This window comes from Barbatula barbatula (assembly GCF_947034865.1).
Source record: "Barbatula barbatula genome assembly, chromosome: 14".
Taxonomy (NCBI): Eukaryota; Metazoa; Chordata; class Actinopteri; order Cypriniformes; family Nemacheilidae; genus Barbatula; species Barbatula barbatula.
The window spans coordinates 11,275,086-11,297,597 of NC_136777.1; the positions used below are offsets into that span (position 1 = coordinate 11,275,086).

A 22,512-nucleotide genomic window follows, 5' to 3' on the forward strand; every position below is an offset into this window, starting at 1 on the left:
TTGCCCTTAAGAGGCTAGATGTGAAGATGATGTCGGTGCAGTCTAATACAAGTAATACTTTGAGTGAGGGGTTGGTTTAGATTAGCAACAAGCAACCAGCAGGGGGCTTCCACGCACGGACCACATGACTTAAGGTTTTTGGACAAAGTGGAGGAGGGGTCGTCATAAGGCCCCAAGGTCATGCAGTATTTGAGCCACAGGTGCGCAGAGCAGTGGGCATCAGGGGTCTCGCCTGCACTCACAACTGTAAGAAAAGCAGACTGCTTCGATCGATACGAAGTAAAAAAACATACATAAAACTGCCAGTGCGTGTTTAGAAATATAATGCTAGTGGAGTGCCTCCACAACAAAACGCTTCAATCGTAGGAAAATCTTTAGATAGATTCGGTCCCGTGGGGCAATTAACATGCAAATTATTTACAGAATTTACAAGCACTGGGGGAAAAATAAACATTGGAAAAAAGCATCAGCCTTTCTTAATCAAAGGAAATGTTGTACAAACAGCCAATGAATGTGGCTTAATCTGAGCCACGATTCAAAACCCCTACAAGGGGGCCGAGGGGTTACAACATGTATGCTCGCTCTGAACAGCTATTGAAGGGACAAAGAGAAAAAGGGGAACACGCAAAGACCCTCAGCCCCTCTGCCCCGGCAACCCCCGGGGTCAAGCCCTCCCCACCCAAACATCACAATGCTGACTATCAAATTCCACAGAACGCTGCCCGCCTTCCTCTGATTATATACCATGAAAAACACACCAAATAGACTCACTTCAGTGGATGTAACAAAGGCAATACCCCCACCCCTTTAGATGTCGTCTTCACTTTGTTACAGATCTCTGCTGAGATGGTAAAAACAGAATAAAACTCAAAAAGGTTTGGAAGTCAGTTCAAAATCTTATTGCGAGCTGAACTCTGTCGATCAAGCCAACAAATTTATTTTTCAATGTGGAGCGAGATAAAAGCATTTTTCTGCTTTTCATCCTATTCAGACTTCAATTGGGCATGTGAAGTGAGGCTATACTCCTTCTTTGAAATGTTTATTTTAGCTGTCCGTTTCTCAGAGTGCTATTTGAGATAACGGCGGAGGAGCTGATAAAGTGTGGCTTGTGTCGAGTTTTGAGAATGTCTCTCTCTCTCTCTCTGAAAATATTGCAAAAACAGAACACATTATGAATGACTCAAAAGGAATTAGGCAAACTAAGCTGATTCAGTGATGTGAGCTGAATGCTGAAGAGCTCAGGCAGGCTTCACTCTCGCTGGCCGCACATCTCCTGATAATGCTTTCAGCACAGTTAATTGTTGGATTACAGGACAGCAATTAGCAAAACGGACTTAAGTGAAGAGGACAATGAGACTTCATAACGTAGACAACTGGGACAAGGTTAAATCCTCTGTAAAGCCATCTGCATATCTGGACTATAGTTTAAAAAGAGTGTCTGTTTTTGGATTAGATGTTATGGTGAGAAAGACAGAGAAAGGAAACAACACATTGTCAGGTCATCTGCTTTCTCTCTATGACTGTCTAAATGTGTATTCCCACTAATAAATCAATCTTAAAGTAAAAAAAAAAATCACCAGAGACATTCAATCTACACTTATAAACGCTCCACGGTAATTTAACATCAAATGATGTGAAAGAGACCAAATCTTGTTACGAAGGGGCTACAAGCACTGCAACAGTGGAATGGCTGTAGGGCAGGAGATAAAACACTTCATTATCGAGCAGGAGAAAAAAATGGGGAAAAAGCAGAACTAACATAAGCAAATTCCCACAGTGAAAAAATATTGCGAGCTAATCTCTCTCATTAACGCAGAATAAATATTTAAAGATGGCCCCTCATTACAGAGGCCAATTCGTCACGAGAGAAAGAGCTGTACCAGGCAGTCAGTCAGACACGCCTCATCCTCTCGCAGGTGGCAGCGGTGATGTGCCCACTGGCATCGGGGAGGCCGTGTCAAAATATTTACATTGTCGGTGAGAATGTCATGCCGATGATCCCCACTAATCCAAGCTTTTGGAGCTTCGCCACCATGCAGAAGTGTGTGTTATCGCTTTCAACGTCTGAGTATGTGTGTGTGAGGCAAAGAGAACGTGCAGCCTGAAGTGCCACATGCGAACCGTGCTGTAACTGGCCCGGTAATTGAGAGAAAATACTTCAGTTAGCCAAGATTGTGGTTTGGAGATATTCAGAGGGGTGGGGCTACAGCAGTGAAAGAGAGCAAAAAAGCAGCAGACATGAGGATCAAAAGGTTACAGTAAAGCTAAGATTGTTTTGATAAACGGTAGATTCATAAATCGGAATAAACAAAAATATACATTTTATTTCCTGTATTCAATATAAGACAATATCTGCTACGAAGACATATATAATAACAGGCTGTATATTGAACTATTCAGTTTTTTTACATAAAAATATTTGCCCACACTTTTTTTAAAGTAACAACACACTTAACTAAAAAGAAAATGACGAAAAACAAACTTTAGGGAGTAAAAAGTGTTAACTTGTAAACTGTTAAATAATGTACCGCTATTTGCATTACACCGAGAGATGTCAATAAGCCAGAGTACACATATCTAATAACTTTTAAAATTTGTTGACAATTATTTTACTAATTTAATAATAGAGATGTAATTTCTATTAGGCATAGACAGTTTCAAAGCGACAACATAAACAAACATTGTTGCACATGCACTCGTACTTCTGGTAAACATTCGCAAATAATAAGAGTGCCTTAAGATTATTTCTGATAACAAGTAAAAGAAACCGAGAACAACCAGTACTTGGCTAAACTTGTCTCTCCAATATTAATGAATTTAGACTACGATACCAAGCTCAGCCGGTAGGGGTCAATGTCCCTTACCGTTTCATTAAATGTGACAAAGATACATTATTAAATAAACAACTTGTTGAATGAGTTAAGTTAACATACAACAAAATTCAGCACATCGCTTATTTAATACAATTAAAATAATTATATTAAATTTAATTAAATATAAAAAAGTATAATAATATTATAAAGATAATAATATCAGACACTAGCAAGACCATTAAACAAACACAGATTTAACTGCTGTCGAGGCGGTCTAAAAATAAAGAAGAGCAAACAAAGATGAGACTGCTATATGGAACAGAATACAACCTAGTTAACCAATAAAAAACAGCCAAAGTAAGTTGCTAAGAGTAATAGAAAATTACAGACAATTAGACGAACTAAATAAAAATAATAGTTCATACTCATATTCCATTTCCACTTAAAGATTAACTTCCCTACTATTTACATCTCTAATGAGATGGGTTTTTTTTCTAAGGGGACACCGACGTTCCTGTAGTTCCTGTTACCTCGTGAACGTGCGGTTCCCAGCCTGCAGCACCACACACAGCTGTTTAGAGAATAAACCTCCAGCACACTGCAGAGCTAAGCGCGCTGCGGCCACCCACAGTGTTTGCATGTGTGGGATGGGGGACACGTGCCTGCTTCCAATGGCGGAAAGCAAGAATCCAACCACCTGCCTGGCTTAGCCCGATCGCTGGATGACCCCCGGGCCTCCCTGATTCACATGACCCAAGAGAAGTTCCTGTATGGTGTGTAAAGAGACGTTCACGCTGACAACCATTTAATCACTGGACTAATGGTTCCCTCTCAGTTGCTGTATTAAACTGTTAAAAGCGATCTTATTGATATCCGCTGCGTATTTCCATAACGTTGAATTCTGTTTAGCTTTGTCACACTGCCAGAAGCCTCTGTCAATCATGCCTCCTTAAAACACTGACTCCCACGAAAATAAACAACTTCAGGTCGTCAGAAATCGCTGCGAACGCCTCTTAAAAGGTCTGATTCTGACACGGCCAGGTTCGTAACGCAAACGCAGTGTGCAATAGAGAGAGGAAGAGAGTGATAGACCGAGCTGTGCATCATCATTAGAAAGTGAAGTATGGCGTAGGTCGTTAGAGAGTGTGTGTGAGAGAGAGAGTTCTGTTTGCACAGTTTAGCTCTGCCTTGGCTGTCTCTCATAAACCAACACCGAGCTCTCAGTGTGCTGGCCAAAGCCATAATCAAACCGGAAGAATGGCAAGGTCAAGTGTGTGAAGACCGTGCTGCAGGCATGACTGAATAGCCCTTTACAATTAACATGACCAAGGGATACGCAATCTTCTCTTCCTAATAAATTGAGAGGTTTCTGTTCCGTGCATTATTTCAAGAGCACAATGAGTAATAGTCTGTCTGGCATCATTTTTATCTAAAAGCAACATTGCAGTGTGCCATGAGAAGCCCGCTGACCTTGAGAAAAAGGTTTCTGTTAGTTTAAAGATTTCGTTTGACACTATTCAAGCCGTAAAAGATAGCAGAAAAAAGAAAAACATGATATTGTATAAGCGTCCTGATCTGTTGGAAAAAGCGTATTTCTTGGCCCTTCAAACACACACAAATTGTGCGTGTTTTACAAGTGTGATGTGTTCATACTTATTACAACACTAGAAAGGAAACACCTCGATTGTGAAGACCAGGTCCAGTGGCTGATCTAGGACAGTGAGATGGAGTGTGTCCTCACTCACAAGCTTTCTCTCTCCTGACAAGCTAGAGGTCATTAGGGCTGTGTATTGGCAAGGGCCTCACGATACGATACATATCACGATAGATGGTTCCCGATACAATATATCACAATACATTCGATACGATACAAACGTTCGATATATTGCAATAATTTGTTTTAAATAAATACAAATTAAGAGTGAGCTAAAAATACATGTTGGTGTGTACAATCTATGGTATTCTGGTATGTTCATCACATTATAGTGATAACTCTGCACACACAAAAGATTCCATTCAATTTTATTAACAAAGCTATTTATAAGAGGTATTTGTCATCTTGCTTACACAGCGTTACTGAACAGCGAACATATAATGTTTAAAGTGCATATTTAGTCATTAAACATTTAAATGCAAATGCCACAAAAAACGTATTTTTTTCAAAAACAAAGTAGGCCTACATTAAAATCTATTCATGAAACTGAAATTGTCAGTATGACTCTCTTTTGTATCCCACTCCACCAGTGCAGTTTTCAGTAACTCCGCAAAGTTTATGCCAGTATGGCTTGTCTCATGCATTGCACGTGTCTGTGGTTGTGATGTAATCCTAACATACGATGCATTGCAAGTCAGGGTCACTCGCTCTACCGAGCTAAGGGATTTTTTTACCTCTTCGTAAATGCCGGGTACTTCTACGTCCGTTATGTGCCTGCGAGTCGGAATCACATAACACAGCTAGTGTTCACCATATGCCCGAAGCCGGGGTTTTCAACCACACTGTCGCAAATCCTTACAAATAAAATACACCACCGACTCTGTTATTTTCTTTGCACGAGCTAAGATATACGGAAGCTTGTTGGTGATATTATATGAATGAATCTACTTTACGCCGTTTGCTTTCTCGCACCCGCTTACTTTTGAGACATTGTCCGTATCACAGCGAATCACAGCGACATCAACAGGAACGGAAAAATGGTTATGCGATGAAACGTCATTTTGAATCCATTCAAAACATGATTTATTTAAGGTATCGATACTATAGGTTGGACTATCGATACACTATCGTGAAAAAAATTATCGCAATAGTTAGCTGTATCGATAATTTTGCACAGCCCTAGAGGTCATAGTGGTCACATGAATGCATTAACTCAGGAGACCATGCCACAGAGAAGACTATATAGTGAAGATGGCCATCAGAGCTCTGAAACCTTAAGGACCAATAAGAAGTCTTTATGAATGTGTTTGAGCAGAATCGTGGGTTAAGGGTCCAGGCGGGAAAAATTAAAGCAAAACGGCAAGACGGCAGTTCACTATAGTGATTTTTCTAATGTGCCGCTTAACCAAAATAAAGATTATAGAGTTCTATAAACTATAAATTAAGAAAGCTCAGTAACAAAATTCTGGAGAAATATATCATGCACCCATAGACTATTTTACAAATCTGAACAACCATTCTTTATAAAAAAACATCCACATCTCCTTCTGATATAAATGGATTATTGCCAGATTGCAATGCCACAGCTCATAAGCTACTTGGAACCCTTGCGAGGCTTTAGAGTGTTCAAAGCACGCAGGTTCACATACTGAGCTCACGGCCGACAGTGACACACGTGTCATATGCTCCTACGATGACAGATCATCCTTCACATGCGAACCTGCCCATAACTCTGACAATAATTCAAACGCTCCATCCCATCAGACAGCCTCGCCTCAAGAGTTTTCGTAACGTGAGCAAATTTTTATGCAAAATAGCTAGGCAACATTCTTGCCACGTATAAAGTTGGTAAAAACAATGAGTTTTAGCAAGGAAACAGCGGGGGAATTAGCCACAATCTATTGCCTAAAACTAGCTAATGCACCTTGTTGCTCAAAGCAATGCTTGCAGGCAGCAACATAATTGCTGTTTGTTGGCATGTACCATTAACTCTCATATTAGCGTTTAACTCACTGTCTGTTCTAATATGCTAGGAGACCTTGTTTACATCTCATCTCCGAAAACTACTTAGTCGCTTGCCTATGAAAAAAGCAGCAAGCTTGTTTTAAACATCTTTTTAAATAGCACAGAATCTAACACACAGCCGCATAGCCCTGACACCTTCTATTCCAAGAAATATATATATATACACTACAAATTCTTCAAAAACTTGAGGCAAGTGCCTTTTAACAAAGCATATCTCTGAGCAGACTAGACCAGCCATCTTAAAAAGCCAGAAGAGTGGGAAGCTATTTCTTCACATCTCTGAGTTTTCTGATGTCTGGCAGGGGGTGGAAAACCGATGGCAACATGTCCCCTTAGCAATGCCCGTCCTTCTGGAGAGGGAGATGGCAGGGTCACTGAGGAGCTCTGATCAAAGACAGGCCCAGGAGGTGTGCTTCAGAAGGGAACACGCGCTTACCTACAAGCATCATTGTGGCATTGAGCTGAAATCTTGAAGTCTTACTGGTGCCTGACATATAAAGTAACTGCACTCCGACTTATGTTACAAAACCACTCAGTGAACACCGTCACAAAAACTAGGGATGTAAGGAAAGAGCTGACAGACAACATTTTGGTTTTCCAAAGAAATACAGTTTTGAGGATTTACGATCATATTTACTATACGAGTTATGACTCTTGTATTTCCATGCTGTGCATACACAAAGCAACTGAAATGACAGATCAAACAATTCTCTGTATGGATACGCAATTTGCGTCAATAACCCTTTTGTAATTCTGCAACCTGTAATAGCCTCGAGTGATGCCTGCAACTATAGACGACTGACACCAGTTAACATCAATGCTTTGGTGTTTTGGTTCAGCTGCTTTTATCTTCTCAGAGAGGGTTCTGTTTTTATCCGATTTAAGGATAAAGTCCATGAGAAAGAAGGGAAAAGCTTCAGGACTCTAAAATTCATTTTTGCCTTGGTAGTAAAAATAAAAGAATACGGATAAATATATATTATATATGTAAGTTTTTCTGAGTAAAAAAGGTATTTATTAGAGTATACTATAGTAAAATTATAATTATAGTTAATATACAAGTATGCTAAAGTTCATCAATTTACTACACTTAATATTATTGTATACTATAGTACTTGTACTATTGTAAATTATGGTATAAGTATTACAAGATATTACAACTGATTGCCGTTCACTGTTGTAAATACTAAAGTATACTACAGTATTCATGTTGGCTACCACAAAATTAGCATATTCTGGGGAAGATAGATGGTAAAAATACAATGCATAATACTTACAAATGGCAACAAAGTGTGTGATAGATAAATAAATGTATCTCAAATTATATTAAAGGTATATATTGTATGAAGAGCTTTTTTGCAAATACTGAAATATATTATACGATATCATGTTTTATTGTGTTAGCTTATCGAGCAAGTTAAAATCACTTAATCAAAACAACCCAACTGTAGTTTCATTAACATAACTTGAAATGCACAATGAAAAACATGATTGATCGGTTTTACATCATCTCAGATTTTATGTGCATTACTGTGAGTTTAGTGGATAGAGAGAGGAGATGTTAAAAACAGTAAATTCCAAGCAAAATGTCACAGTGACCAATCATGGCCCCATCCCGTCACGGACACCGGTTGTCATGTGACATTGATATTTAGGGCTTTCTAATTGGTCACACTGTGCACAGACTTCTGAAGAGGCAAAATGACAACTGACACTGGATCTGCTCTCGCTGTCGAGTTACACATCCACAAACCGCCCACATCCTGTAGCTAAGGTGCTTCAGTTATGCAGTCGATTCTGAAATCCACAGCTCCCTTTGGCTTCAATAAGATGGCATGCTGTCTCACAGCTGGCCAATCAGTGCCAAAAGCTGCCGCTCTGAACCGAGGATTCAGTGTTTGTGTGTAGGCGTGAGAAAAAGCGGCGGGGTGTATGTGTGTATCTGAAAGCAAGAGAGCGACCCTCCTTTCTTTCTCCATTCTGCATTGTCGTTTTCCTAGCCAGGGTTTAAGGCACTCCCATCCTCCCTCAAAACAAGAACGCCTCCCCACTCCAATTAAAATTTCTTTGGCACAATTTCTCTGCGGTTATCTTTTCACTTTGTATCTGACTGTGGAAGATGCTTGCCAGTATTCTTCATTCACTCTGTGATCAATCCTACCGTCCACACAAAAGTCCTGCAGGACCCCACAAGCACAAATTTGTCTTTTACTCTCTCACACACACACACGGCGCGCACGCACACACGCACGCACGCACACACAGAGCAGACAAATAGAGGCATACAATCAAGAGAATGTGCATGCAAGGCACCTCTGAATAATGAATCCTTACTCCGTGCAGGAGGTCTGTATTAAGAATAAACTCCAAAATTGGTAACGGGCATCCTGAGACCAAACTATGAATGGAGATAACATCTCTTTCTTGTGACAGGACTGAACATATGGATGAGGTAGGCGTCACTGGAGGTGTTGCGAGTTACTGAGGTGCTAGCTTAATTGGCACTGAGCAGGAAGGACCACAGGAGGGGAGGAGAGAAGACTGAGGGGTGCGTAAAGGTTCAGGGGCCACAACTCTCATCCTGGCAGAACTGATAGCACCACAGGGACCACACGCATTCCCTGACACGGAGAAGCATGCATTGTCACTGTGCCGTTTTGCAAACCTTGTACACCGACTGAAGCATTCATACTTTCTCTTAAACACTTCAACACCGCAGAATAGCAATCGTTTACTTACACAAACATGCCTGCACTCAAGTGCACACTGTACACCCACACACAAGCGAAACACGCGAAGAGTCACAACAGCCATACAAACACAAATATATACAGACACATGTTGCTGGAAGTGATTGCCATGAATATCTATTCCAATATGGATGTGTCAGTATCACAAGGTTCGTTTAAATCACTGCACATACACCCCTGAGTATACAAAGATATACTGAAAAAGGAAAAACTACTTCGTATATGTTTGACGTAGACTACTTTGTGTTTAACAACTTCACTGTGACTATTCCTGATAGCAGCTGTTAAAGCATCAAATTGTCGCATTTTGCAATTTCAAACACTTTTGGCATCAAATAACTATTTTCGTAATTGGTGAAGCTGAGAGTGAATTTGGCTAAACAGTCTTTATATCGAGGCACTAATGAGAGCGGGTAAGCAACAATAACTGCTCTTATTTATAACTAAAATGTCTCTGAATTTGACTTGGTGATAATGTGGAACACAGAAAATGGGATAACAGCACATTAAAGCTCATTTGCAAAACACATTTAGAACTAGACAGAAACGCAAAGGTCTAATTTCTTGCTAATTGAATGAATAATGAAATATTTAATCCACAAAAAGTGAAAATGTAATCGGAAGTCATTGTTCAGATTTCTGTAAATTAAAAAGTTATTATTAAAAAATTAAATCGGCATTACATTATACATATAAATCTCCGACCTATATATCCATCTTCAATGTCTACATCTCTAACCTTTATTCTGATAAAACACAACTCACCTCACTCCCTCCGGCTGAACTTCATCTATAGCTCAAGCCTAAACTCAAATCAAATCTGCACTGGGGGAGGGAAAAAAATGACAGCTCTCCAATTGGGTAAAAGAGTCATCGATCACGTCGGCCAGTGTTATTACTGTGACAGAGCTGTGCTCAGCGATTCTGCGCATATTATTTTTGGGCAGAGTTCAGAAAGGGACAGCGAGTATATCGAGCGGCCGTCACACAATACACCTGATTCTATGGAGCAATGCTCTCAGCCAGTTCACCAATCAATGCCATTCAGCTTCAATCTATTCCTTTATACTAAATTCAAAAGACGCTTCATTGGCATTACTTTGAGTATACAGTACATGCTCTCATCGCCAACAGCATAAACCTATGCTCTCATTCTCTCACAGACATGATTATATATATATATATATATATATATTCTTGTTTTATCATCACACCTGTGCCAAATCAGCCTCATTATTTGAGAGGTTATCACGCCACCACATTCAAAATCTTTCTCAGAACAAATACTCTATGGAGCAAAGAAAATCTAAAAACAGAAAGGCAGACGATGACAAAGGTCAATCCAAAACACAGATGCAATCTCAATGTAGCAAACAATATCAAATCAAGATAGTTGTCTCAGCAGTCTTACACAGGCTTCAGATCATCTCCCTGCTCGGATTAAGTTTGTGTCTGTCTTACTCTTCTAAAGTTTGGGCTCTCTTGACCAATATGACAAAACCCTTCTGATATGACGGCACATGCCTGAATGTTTAAAGTAAGTTGATGTAGAGAAAACAGTTGTAATGGATGATTTGGACCGAATAATGAAGACACATCAGATGAAGACAAACTCCAATGCTATTAAGAAAATGCATTTCAGGGTGGGACACTAAGGAATGCCAAGAGCATAGGCCAGAGGTAACTTTGAAGATATATTTGTGTTATTCCACAGTTTTTATGAATTTTGTATTATAAAAAAATCCAGAATACGTGACCTTAAACTTTTGAATAGTAGTGTATATACAGTAGATGAAGGTTAATGGAGACCAGCAAATCAGTGGATGAAGAAATGTATGAAAGAAATAGAAGACATTAAAGATCTGGGAAGCTTGTATTCTCTCTATGTGGTTTGACAGCATTCACTTGAGAAATAAGTAATTCCTCTTTGGTTCTTGGGTCAATTACATTTAAAGTACAAGAGGTGCACCGAAACTCCATACACAATTCAAACCCACGCATAGTAAGTAGATTTAGAGAAATGTCAGAAAAAGTATTCGCCCTGTCTGAATTCAAAATCCCAGTCCGGTAAATGTAATGTGACTTAGCTAGCTTCTGTTTAATACATATGTAAATATTTGGAGTGAACAGAAACTGTGAGGTTAGTCAAGCTGAACCACAGAATTGGGATTAAAAACTTGTTTGACTTTACTGTAGTAGAGTTTAGACTTTGTTGCCATACCAACAAGCAACTCAAAAGTGAGCGGTGAAAATAGTTTTGCTATGTATGGTGCTAATGAACAATGATGATAAATGATTGCTTGCCTGATTGATGATGCACAAGGTTTACACTGTTATCCCTGAAGCAGATTTGTACAATAAGGGGAAATGAGTTGCTAAAAGTCTTTGGTTTCAGAGACAGCGACGAAACAACAATACTAAGTGCAATTTTCAGGAGCAAAAAATTTGAATAAAGTGGATAAATTAAGGTGCTTCCAAAATAGATAAACACAATATTAATAAAAACAAAGATCACTTTGGGTACCTAGAAAAAATGCACAAGACAAAAACAAATGACTGTAACACTTACGAATTTCTGCTGCCGTGAATGATCTTGTTTGATGAATTGGTCCGTCTATTGGTTGATTTGTCCTGGGTGAAAGTGTGAGGCTCTCAGCATGTGTTCAGATACCTATAATGAGGACACAGAGGACACATGAGATGACGGTTTGATAGATGACTCCTTGGGCTCTTGCGTCACAGTGCAGTCGATGTTTGATCTCAATCTCGCAGTGTTTCAGTCTCAAACAGTCCACTCTTCTCTTCTCTCCTAGACTATGACCTGAACACCACTGAAGCACCTTGTGCGTATTTGTGTGCTGATGTTCATCTATTGACAAACCACATCAAGATAAGAACCCACCCCTTGACCAATTACAGACAGACCCTTTCTGCCACACAATGTTTATACGTGGATCCTGTATTGGAGAGATATCCAGGAAAATGATTTAAAATGTGGAAGCAAAACCCCAGACACTAGAGATTGATAGAGACAAACATATCAAACATAATGAGGTAAAAGTCCGCTAAAGCCACAAACATTACCCAAGAAGAAACACACACAAACAGTATAAAGAGACTTGCACCTGGAAAAAGAATCTTGGTTACAGTAAAGATATGGATCTCCACAAAAATCTTCACAATAACCAGCATGCATCTGGTAGCTTGGGAGTGGATTTGGGCCTTAGTTTTATTCTCTGGCTGGTTATGCACAACAGGAAGCCGAAAGAGAAAATGGGGACATGCAGGGAGAGAGAGTGATACTGTGAAAAACAGAAGGAGAGAGAGAGAGAAGGCGGGCAAAATAGACAACAGAGGAAACACACAGGAAGGTTCCTTTGTTCCTGCTGTTGCAGATTGAACGCTTAATGTTTAATGGAACGCTGAGAGATGCACAACATCCAGCCAAGAGAGGAAACATCAACCATCACCTGAAAGGCACACCTGCACATAGACACACATGCATGCATCAGTAATGTGATGTTTACAAAGGGGAATCACACTATAGCCCAGTTGTGGAGTTAAACAACTCCAAGTCTCAAAACGACCTCTGCACAGTGTCAAAGTCCCACTGAAAGCCATGTTCCACTATCCACTGACTCAATATTGACAGAGAAATTAAACAAAGCATGCCTGTCACTATCAGTGTTGGAACAGTGAGCTAAATCTACCATTCACTGAACTTTTTTTATCTAATTGACCATTTCTCCCACAATCTTTTGCTCACCACTATTCACTGCATATTTTATAGATTCCATTGCCACAACCCACATCCCCACTGTGCCATCTCGGCTCAACCTGACAAAAAGCAGTCTAAAGTTCATGCAGGGTGTTAATTGATCTCCAAGCTCCTGGCCAGCGTGCTGATTGCCTGACTGTTTGACTGCACTGGAGACGGTAAAAATCACTTATGTCAGTCTCAGCATCATCAGGCAGGAACCAGACATACTCAATCTCTGCCCTCATTATTCAGGTATCCACTGACTGTCAAAGTTTGTACATGCAAAAGCCCACAGAGCTCTGAAATGACTCCTCAAAGAAACCCAGTTCTCACCATCAAACCAGACAGCGGTGGAGAGCGTACGGTATGTGTGCGATGGGCTGGTCGGCAAGAGACGTGTAACATCATCTCTCCAGCGGGTGAAACGGTGACATAACTGCATTTACAATGACAGGGGAGAAGATTAGAAAATGATCACATTGAAAACTGCAGAGGGATGGGCTGCCGTGGCAACACTCTTGGAATTATGGGGGTATTTCAAAGATGAGAGGAGGGCGGAGAGACGCAATACGTGAAATACAATCTTAAGATGCTGCAATTTTAGTAGCATTTTATCAGCTGGGCCACGACAAATCAGAGAGGGGGCATGATGGTGGGACATAACACATCTGCCAGTGTGATGAGTGTAAAACTACACAAGCCATGAAAATGAATAAGCAGAGAATGAAGGTGGAGTCATCACAGGGTTTATAAATCAGCTTGGAGTCAGGCCTTGTAATTTAGAGGGAGGGTGAAATAAAGCCCACTCAGAAAACACTTCAAATTCATCAGAGTGAATATTTGAAAGTAAAAGAAACAATTGCTTTTAATCCTACTGTATAATAAAAAGGCTGACAGAAAGGCATTGGCACATGAAAAATACGGCAACTGAAGCTCTCTTACATCCCTAAAGATCTGCTCGATCTGTCTGAAGTCATTTCATCATCCAGGGTACAGAAGACAGCAAGCAGAAGAGATAACGCCAACAGGTGATCCTGTTTTCATATAATCTCTTTATCCTAACAAATACTGTCTTTTGCACTGGACACAGCTCTTTCACAACTTTTCATCTGATACTATGATGTGAGATCAACGGTATGCCTTTCACATTTCCATGCGAATGTCATTCAAACATAAAATTGTGGCTTTATGGGAAGAAATCCGCACAATGATGTGGGCTTAACACGATAAAACCCTCATTAGCCAAACTACTTCATAAACATACGTTTAAAATGGTTTGTTTTCAAAACGCTGTGAATGACCAGTGCTCAAATGCTGTGGAAATCAGTAGACCTTTCTGCGCAGTCCGTGGGTGCAGAATGATCTGCGTGGGTCTGCAAACCCCCATGGCTGTCTTGTACGTTCTCATGTGCTGGTTATGTCGTTTTGGTTGCAGAGCTTGTTGTTTGACAAAACACAGAAAGGTCCTTGCTCTTAAAAATGAACATTTAGTCCCTAAGGAATATCACAGCATGTTCGCTGGAAATGTTACAAGTCTTCGTCTTCCTGTTGGAAGCAGGAGCTGTTTTTTTAAGGGTGCCAGAAGAAAACAACCTCCGCCTTCATCATAGTTGTCCGTTGTCAAACTGCCAGGAATTTAAATCTGCAAATAGATTTTATAGGTCTCAATAAATTGGGGCAAGTATCACAGCAAAAAGGTCTTCGACTGGAGCGAGACCAGGTTTTTGCTAGTTTTCTTCCACTCGGGGCCAGAGAGGTTTTCTGTTCATGTCAAAGGTACAGTTCACCTAAAATGTGAAATTCTGTCATGCATTAACCACTCCCTAGTTGTTTAAACCTGTATACATTTCTTTGATTGGTTGAAGGCAGAGAGAATATTTGAAAGAATGCTTGTAACATAACAATTTTCAGAACCCATTGACTTCCTATTAGAAAAAATTACAATGGCAGTCAATAGTGCCCCAGAACTGTTTACTGTCCTACATTCATCAAAAGATCTTCTTTTCTGTTCAACAGAACAAAGAAAATAATGTATATACATATAAAGTCATTTTTCCTACTATGTTAGTCAATAGGGTCAAAGAACTGTTTGGTTACAAGCCTTATTCAAATATCTTTCTCTGTGTTGATCAGAACAAAGACATTTATCATAAATAAACCCATATGAATGATTTCCTCGGTGGAACATAAAAGGTTATATTTTTTACAATGTCAACATTATTTCCATTCCCTGAAAGTACAATAACAGCATTGAAAAGTTAGCATTAGAAACACTTAGACCTAGTTTGGAAAGACATAAGTTCAGATTTTATGATGCGCTGTTCCTTTAAGGTTTGTGTATTACACAACTGTTTGAACAACAACATCTACGAAGGATCTTCATAAATACCTTGCTGAAGGCCGCTTCAGTACAAGGGTCATAAAGCAGCTTGACCTTTGTGAAGGTGGGGAGAGAGAATTTTACAAGGCAGCAGTGAGGATCAGTGTTGCATTGCAGTGTTACACAGATACACCGTATTCAGCAGGGAGCAATAAATAGCATTTTACAATAGCATGTATTTTGACAATATTCACTATTAAATTGAATATTTATGCATTTGCTGATTCAATGATAAATAATATCAGAACAAAATTGATTTATGCTATTTCTCTATCAAAAGAACACTGAGTCGGTCTAAATTGTAAATATTTAATATACCCCCAGCCCTTAAACATCTGGCTGTCTGTTGCCAGCTGTGTAAGGGGTTCCACTATTAGGGTTTCTATGGAGGGATCATGTGATTGTTACTGAGTCATTTACAGACACTATATAGCCCACTGTGGAGTAAATTATGTGCTTCATCAAATTAATAACAAAAAACAGACATTAATAATGGACACTTCATCACTAAAGATACTCCGGTATCTACCGGCAGATATGAGGATTACAGAGTAACCTTCAACAGCACACCGATATCTAAATATAAAGACGGACATGTTCATCAAACTGCCATGACAATGGATGACCCTTGACCTTCTGACTGCCCGTCGTCTTTAACTGCCTCCTTTGACCTGCCCTTTCATTCCAGAACATTCCATTAACTCTTCCACTCCTATTAGAGGCCGTTAGAAACCAGCTGAAATCAATGCAACCCTGCAGAGCCCGGCAGCGGCGAGACCTACCAGTACATCCCATGTGATTCACAGTGACTTAATGACTTTATTTCAGTGCTGCGCTTTCCATCATCTACTTGGTATTTTTAGCACTGAGCGTTCGCACATCGTCTTTGACTCTGATTTCACTTGTGTATGGGTATAAACAAGGGTCAGCTGAGTGGGGGACAACCGTGCTCTCAAAAGCAGAAGAGTTAACGTCATCATCATCAACGCATGTTTTTTTTTCACTGCATGGAACCAAGCAAACTGCACGTCTCCAAACTCTCTGCCTGTCCTTGCTGTCCACATCTTCTTCCAATCTCACTGGAGCAGACAGAGAGAGCAGAAAGCTGCTCAGATGGAACGGACGGCTCGGTCACCTGTGCAGGTAGAAAGGATGCTCCCTCTTTTGTCAGCTAGAAATGTTTCGCTGGGTCTCTTGGGGTTGGGCCGAGCTATTGATCTGACCGGCTTGGTTTGGATTCGGGGTGATGAAAGAACAGAGATTGAAACTTCCATTTAGAGATGATGGATGATAGGTTTTAAACCTGAGAAAAAAGAACGGCTATATGTTTTAAGACATAAAAAGGTCCTAAATGTAAAGAGCAAACGCAATTAGTTTCACCTTGGTCAAGGTTGGAAAGTGGTGAGAATGATGAAACTAATTTAAAAAGAGACAGAGGAAAACAATCCACACATACGGTTGCTTCATCAACTATGCTCACTTTTATATTTCAGGGCGTTGGTTTATATTAAACGTCATTTTCCTTTTGTTATATTAAGGTCACAAAAATAACATTTTCAGAATGCCTTAGTTTATTTTCAGAACTTTTAAAGGTTTTAAGTATAGATTCAGACTTCAGAAAACAACAATTAAAAGATTTTTATTAAAGGGATACTTCACCCAAAAATGAAAATTCTGTCATCATTTAATCACCATTAGACTGTTCCAAACCCAAATAAATGTCTTTGTTATACTGGACACACATGAAGAAATTTGGAAGAATGTAAAATCTCGCTCACCATTTACTGCCGTTGTAGGGAAAACAAATACTATGGGAGTCAATGGGGGGTGAGATTTGACAATCTTCCAGATATCTTCCTATGTGTTCAGCGGAACAAATAAATCAAAGGATTGGAACAATCTCAGGGTGAGTAAACGGTGACAGAATTTTTGGGTGAAGTATCCCTTTAAGTTTTAAGTGTGATTGATTTGTGGCTTTTATTCCACGGCCACAAACACAAATATAAAAGTAAAACACATTTCACGCTGACTAACCTGCACACCATTTCTGCTTATGGTTCATTAACTACACATTTTATGTGATCACACGCGCACATATTTATATCATGCTGGAATAAAGGTCATTCAGAGGAAATAGAGCAAAGATCAAAGAGAGGAAGAGAGGAAAAAGAGGGCAATTGAGAAAGACTGAGTGATAAGGCCTTGAAAAGATAGATGGGCGGATAAAGTGGAAGTTTACAGTCACATGTCTGTGACTTCGCTAGACCATCCAAGAGGGCCGTCTGGAGGCTGTATCCTGGGCACCAGACAAACATGCCCTTCCACAACAACCTGCCTGGGGTCAAACACACACTCACACACACACATACATATTGGCACCTCAAGGCTCAGCAGCCACAATGAGATCCATCAAATGGCTTTGAGGTTTTATTATTAGAAGTCACCTAAATTCCACCTCCAAGTTAAACCTCACATAGCGTTGTGGGAGCTGAGGAGCAGAGTTAATATCCATCTCACCATATAAACGATAGAAGGCAGGGTGCAATACCCAAAGACAGGGTTAATAGTGGGCTTGGCTTTGAGCCGCTGAGAAATCCCTGTCTGACTGAAATTTGACCCAATAAACCAACACTGGACAATAAGCACCACTCCAAGCACCTCATTAACTAAGGTGGAGGTCTGTTGCTAATATCGATTTAACAACCCTACCATTGCCCAGTACTATCTCGTTCCAATAACACAGGCCCTTCCATCTCCCCTGCCCTGAGGGTGTGTTGCTAGTGTGGCCCATTACAGCCCATAATCGGCATCTGGGAAAGATGAGAGCTCCACGCGGAGGCTCAGGGCGGCGGCCTGCTAGAGCAAGCGTCTGACTGGGCGGGACGCTAATCCAGCACCATGCAGTAACAGGCCCTAGCTAATCACAGGATGGTCGGATTAAACGCAAAACCAGACGCAGGCGCTTGGGAGGAGAGCCCGAGGATTACCTGATGGAAATATTCATGAAGGTTTTCACTCCCTGCTGTCTTTCTCTGTTGCTTTTTCACGTGTGCCAAATGTCAGGTCCCGGAGGGCCACTTCTTATAGGCAGATTAATGATAATCCAGGTTAATGCAAGAGACAAACCCACTCTGAGATATGTGTGTGGGTTCTTAACCTCCATGATCAACCACAGAGGAAAGAGTGTATTACAGCAAATGACTAGAGTGAAATGTTTTTTTACATGACCACTTCAGGGCTTCATCGCACCTCTCCGCACAGGCTCGCATGGGTCTCATAATATCATGAAGAGGCCACGTTACGGTTTTGCCATTTAATAATTACACAGAATATATACATTTGTAAAGATTACGCTCTTGTCAGAATGCATAAATTGTTATTTTCCTTGTACAGCTGGATGCATGTAAACATTCATGAGGTAGTTCATTTTTCATTTTGAGCCAACATAATTTACGTCATGCAAGTTGTTTAGTAATCACTGGTTTTTCTTTAGGCCAGCGAGAAATAGGATCAAAGTCAAAGCAACAGAAAACTTTGCCATTAACAATGCATGATGTGGTCAGTGCCCTGTCTTCAGTCAGATGCACATACAAATTAACATATTATATGTGAACCTGGATCACAAAACCAGTCACATGTTGCAAGGGTGTATTTGTATACAACAATAGCCAACAATACATTGTATGGGTCAAAATGACATTTTTCGTTTATGCCAAATAGTGTTTTCAAGATACTTCAGATCCTAGTCGCGACCTAAAAATAAGAAAGTTGGAAACACCTAATTTTCATAAGACCCGGCGCCACCGACGTACCGAGTCAACCGGATACTGATGCGCTGTCTGACAGGTTGTCAGTCGGAAATTTTCATAAGACGTGATGCATGGATAAACACGGCTCCGATCCACAAGAGATGCACACAGCTGTGCACAGAAATATTTCAGATTAAAGACATATCACGAAGAAAACAAACAGAGTTTTGTGGTGAAAGGAGGTAAAATCCAGATTTATTTGAACGAGTTCAGTCGGTAAGTTGAACATTCTGTTATAGTTTGCATTATGAATGTTGTAGCATATATTAAGTTAAAGGTTACATTAAAATAATGGTCCCTGTTTGCGTGTTAATTTGTTAGAGCCAATGCTAATCCAGTCAAGTGTCCTCATGAACCATTTAATGCTTTTATAACTGTAATGGGGTCAAATAAATGGGAGGACATTGTGGGGTTTACAGTAGCCTACTTATTTTATATATCAGAAATTGTGCTATAAAACAATAGATGACTAGCAATGTGTATGTTGTTAATATCATTAAGCCTGAAAAAAAATATATTCTTGGATAGAAAACTTTATCAGGTTTAAAAAAAGGCTAATTTTAACTAAAGAAAAAGCTATCTGTGGCAGTTATTATTTTAATATACAGTTACATTAATTGATAGTAATCCTGTGTAAATGCTAACACTTCTGCTTACAAATGCTTATACTTCTTCTAATATTGCATATGCATGTATGTTCAGTCAGTTTTCTATTTGTCTTATACAGCAGCAGACTGAGGAGGGTGTTCATCAGCATGCAAGACCCTTTGAGCACACAACAGGTACAGCAACAATAAACTTGTACACTTCATGTATGCAAAATGGCAAAACATTCCTTTTTATAAATTGATATTAACAATGAGCGTTATTTATAGAATTGTTTTTCAATTAGCATGTACTGGTGTTTTGGTACCAAATTTGGTACGGCGAAACATGGAATTTCACTGGTATGGGTAGCGGTTATTTTCAATTTGGTACCGAGATAACACTAATGCCAAAATCATAAGGATGTTAAGTAGAAATCATGATCATAAGGATATTTTGTAAATTTCCTATTTTTAAAAAAAACCTTATGACCGCTTTTGTGGTCCAGGACCACATTGAATTATTATTCTGCGTGAAGATGGTTAGAAATATGATATCATTACACAAAAAGAAAAAAACGTATAAAATATTATCATGATATCTTTAATATTGCCCGAGTAAGGACGTGTCAAAAAATTAAATCGTAGTGAAATTAATAGTTTAAATAGTATCAAATGTTTATGCTTGTTGAGACTTTAGTATGGATTTCACAGACTATATCACAAATAGTTGAAGATATCCTAAGACACACAGATCACTTGTCGGATTGCACATTTTACTGGACTCATAATGTTGATCGCTAATCTTTCTATAATGCACTGTATGTCAGATTTTCCTAAATTAAAATAAAGCTTAAAACCGAGTGTTAGACTGACTGTAAGCAAGCCCTTAGAAGAATTCTGCTTTGCAACAATAAAAAGACATACTCAGTAGTACGGTCTTGGCTAATAATCAATCAAGAGGGACAAATGTGAAACAAGTCCCAATATATCCCCACTGCTATCTCTCGGCAAAGGCAGTTGCTCACCTGGAGTGTGCTTATTGGGTTAAATGCACCACACTGCTCTGCTTCTCTCTAATGCAGAACAGCTCAGGAGACGAGACTTCCCGCTGAGAAAGCTCTGAGCCGGAGAGAACATGTTGACTCACTGCTACATAAGACACACTTGCGAGAGCGTGCACACAAACACACATACACTCGTACATGCACAGACACACAAAAAGAGAGCTTTTCCAATGACGCATCCCACTTACAAACACTTTGATTCCGCCGAACACAGATCAAGATGACACGTGAAACTGAAATGCACTGAACACGCAGATTAAAGACAGACAACTTGTTATTCTGAAGAGAAACTCGGAGCGACTTTGAGCTTCGAAAAAAGAAATAGATTTCCACCCTCTGAACTCCAGTGAAGTTTGTGTCATTTCCTCCCAATTCTGTGTTTCTCTTCGAGAGCCAACTGAGCGCTCTGTGTGGAGGTAATGGTGCGGTAGTTGAGACGCAGCGGTTCAATGTGTCAGATCGCATCAGGGTAGAAGCATTACCCTGCAGCAAGACACATTCAGAGCTCTGCTCAATTCTCACACACAGGGTTTAAATGATGGGATTAGGCAATGATGCTGAGGCTCGTGAGAAGAGGGATGAGAGAGTCATGTCTGATGACAGCCCCAATGCTTCCTCTAAATGCTTGTTTCTCATACAGGGAAAACGCAGAGAGCTGGTCAGCTTTAGACAGTAGAGCGGTTTGATGCAATGACAGAGGATCTAAGTGAAAATCTATCCCTCCTTTCTTCCTCACCTGATCTAAACTCACATGAGTCTCGCTTTGTGTAGTCATGCTTAATTCATGATGCCTTGTGGAGAAAAACACTCACACGCATGCACGCGCACACACACAGAGGTTTGGCTGCACTTGTATCATTAAAACACTCAGTGGGAATCAAGCAGACACAGCTAAGGTGTCACACACAAACACTGACCCCATACTTAATGAATCAAAGCCAAGTTTTAAAGCTAACAGAAGTCAATTTAAACTCATCGCTAAATCTACTAGGGCTGTGTATCGCCGACAAATCGTACAAAACAATATGCATCGAGATACAAGGCCACAATGCGATACGGGTCAATTTTTTATTACGTTTCTCATATGAAAGATTTAGAGCGAAATATACTTGCAGAAAATTGCCATTCATAACTACTTAATGACAAATCAATGCATAAAGTAGTTATGAGAATGAGTATAAAGTTGCAGAAGATTAAGTCAGAGATTTTCTTGGTTACATCATATAGTCTATTTTTATAACACATGCATACGTGTGTATGATGAATAAAAATATGAATATATGCATAAACGTGCAATCTGAGAAAATAGATTTAATTAAAAAAAGAAATATGTTGACGGATTTCTAGATATAAGATTATAAATGTGACAGGTGCTATAAGATTTAAGCAGGTCTTTGCTCTTCATTTTCTTAACCATGCACATTTACTGTGGCTCTTCCACTTCTTTTCAAACACGTTACTGTATTATGAGCGAGCGGCGCATCACTACATCCTTCCAGCGAAGGGAGTTTCATTGATTTTAATCGCATGCAAAATGGGCGGTCCGTACAGAACACCGATAAACTCCGATCAGATCCTTTACACCACTAATAATTGTTCAACAATCTTTTTTGCACAATAATTGCCTAATTTCAAAAGTGTCGATGCGTGCATCGTCAAATTGATTTTTT

The 22,512-nt window shown here is 39.7% G+C and overlaps 1 protein-coding gene across 2 annotated transcripts in view; it reads right to left on the reverse strand.

Moving 5' to 3' along the window:
* Nucleotides 1–22,512, reverse strand: part of ndst2a (N-deacetylase/N-sulfotransferase (heparan glucosaminyl) 2a) — an 85,885-nt gene that overhangs the window by 20,243 nt on the left and 43,130 nt on the right. For both annotated transcript variants that reach the window (XM_079472618.1, XM_079472619.1), the window contains one exon: nt 11,812–11,913. The gene's annotated coding sequence lies outside the window, so the exon portion shown is untranslated. The remainder of the gene's footprint in view (nt 1–11,811; nt 11,914–22,512) is intronic.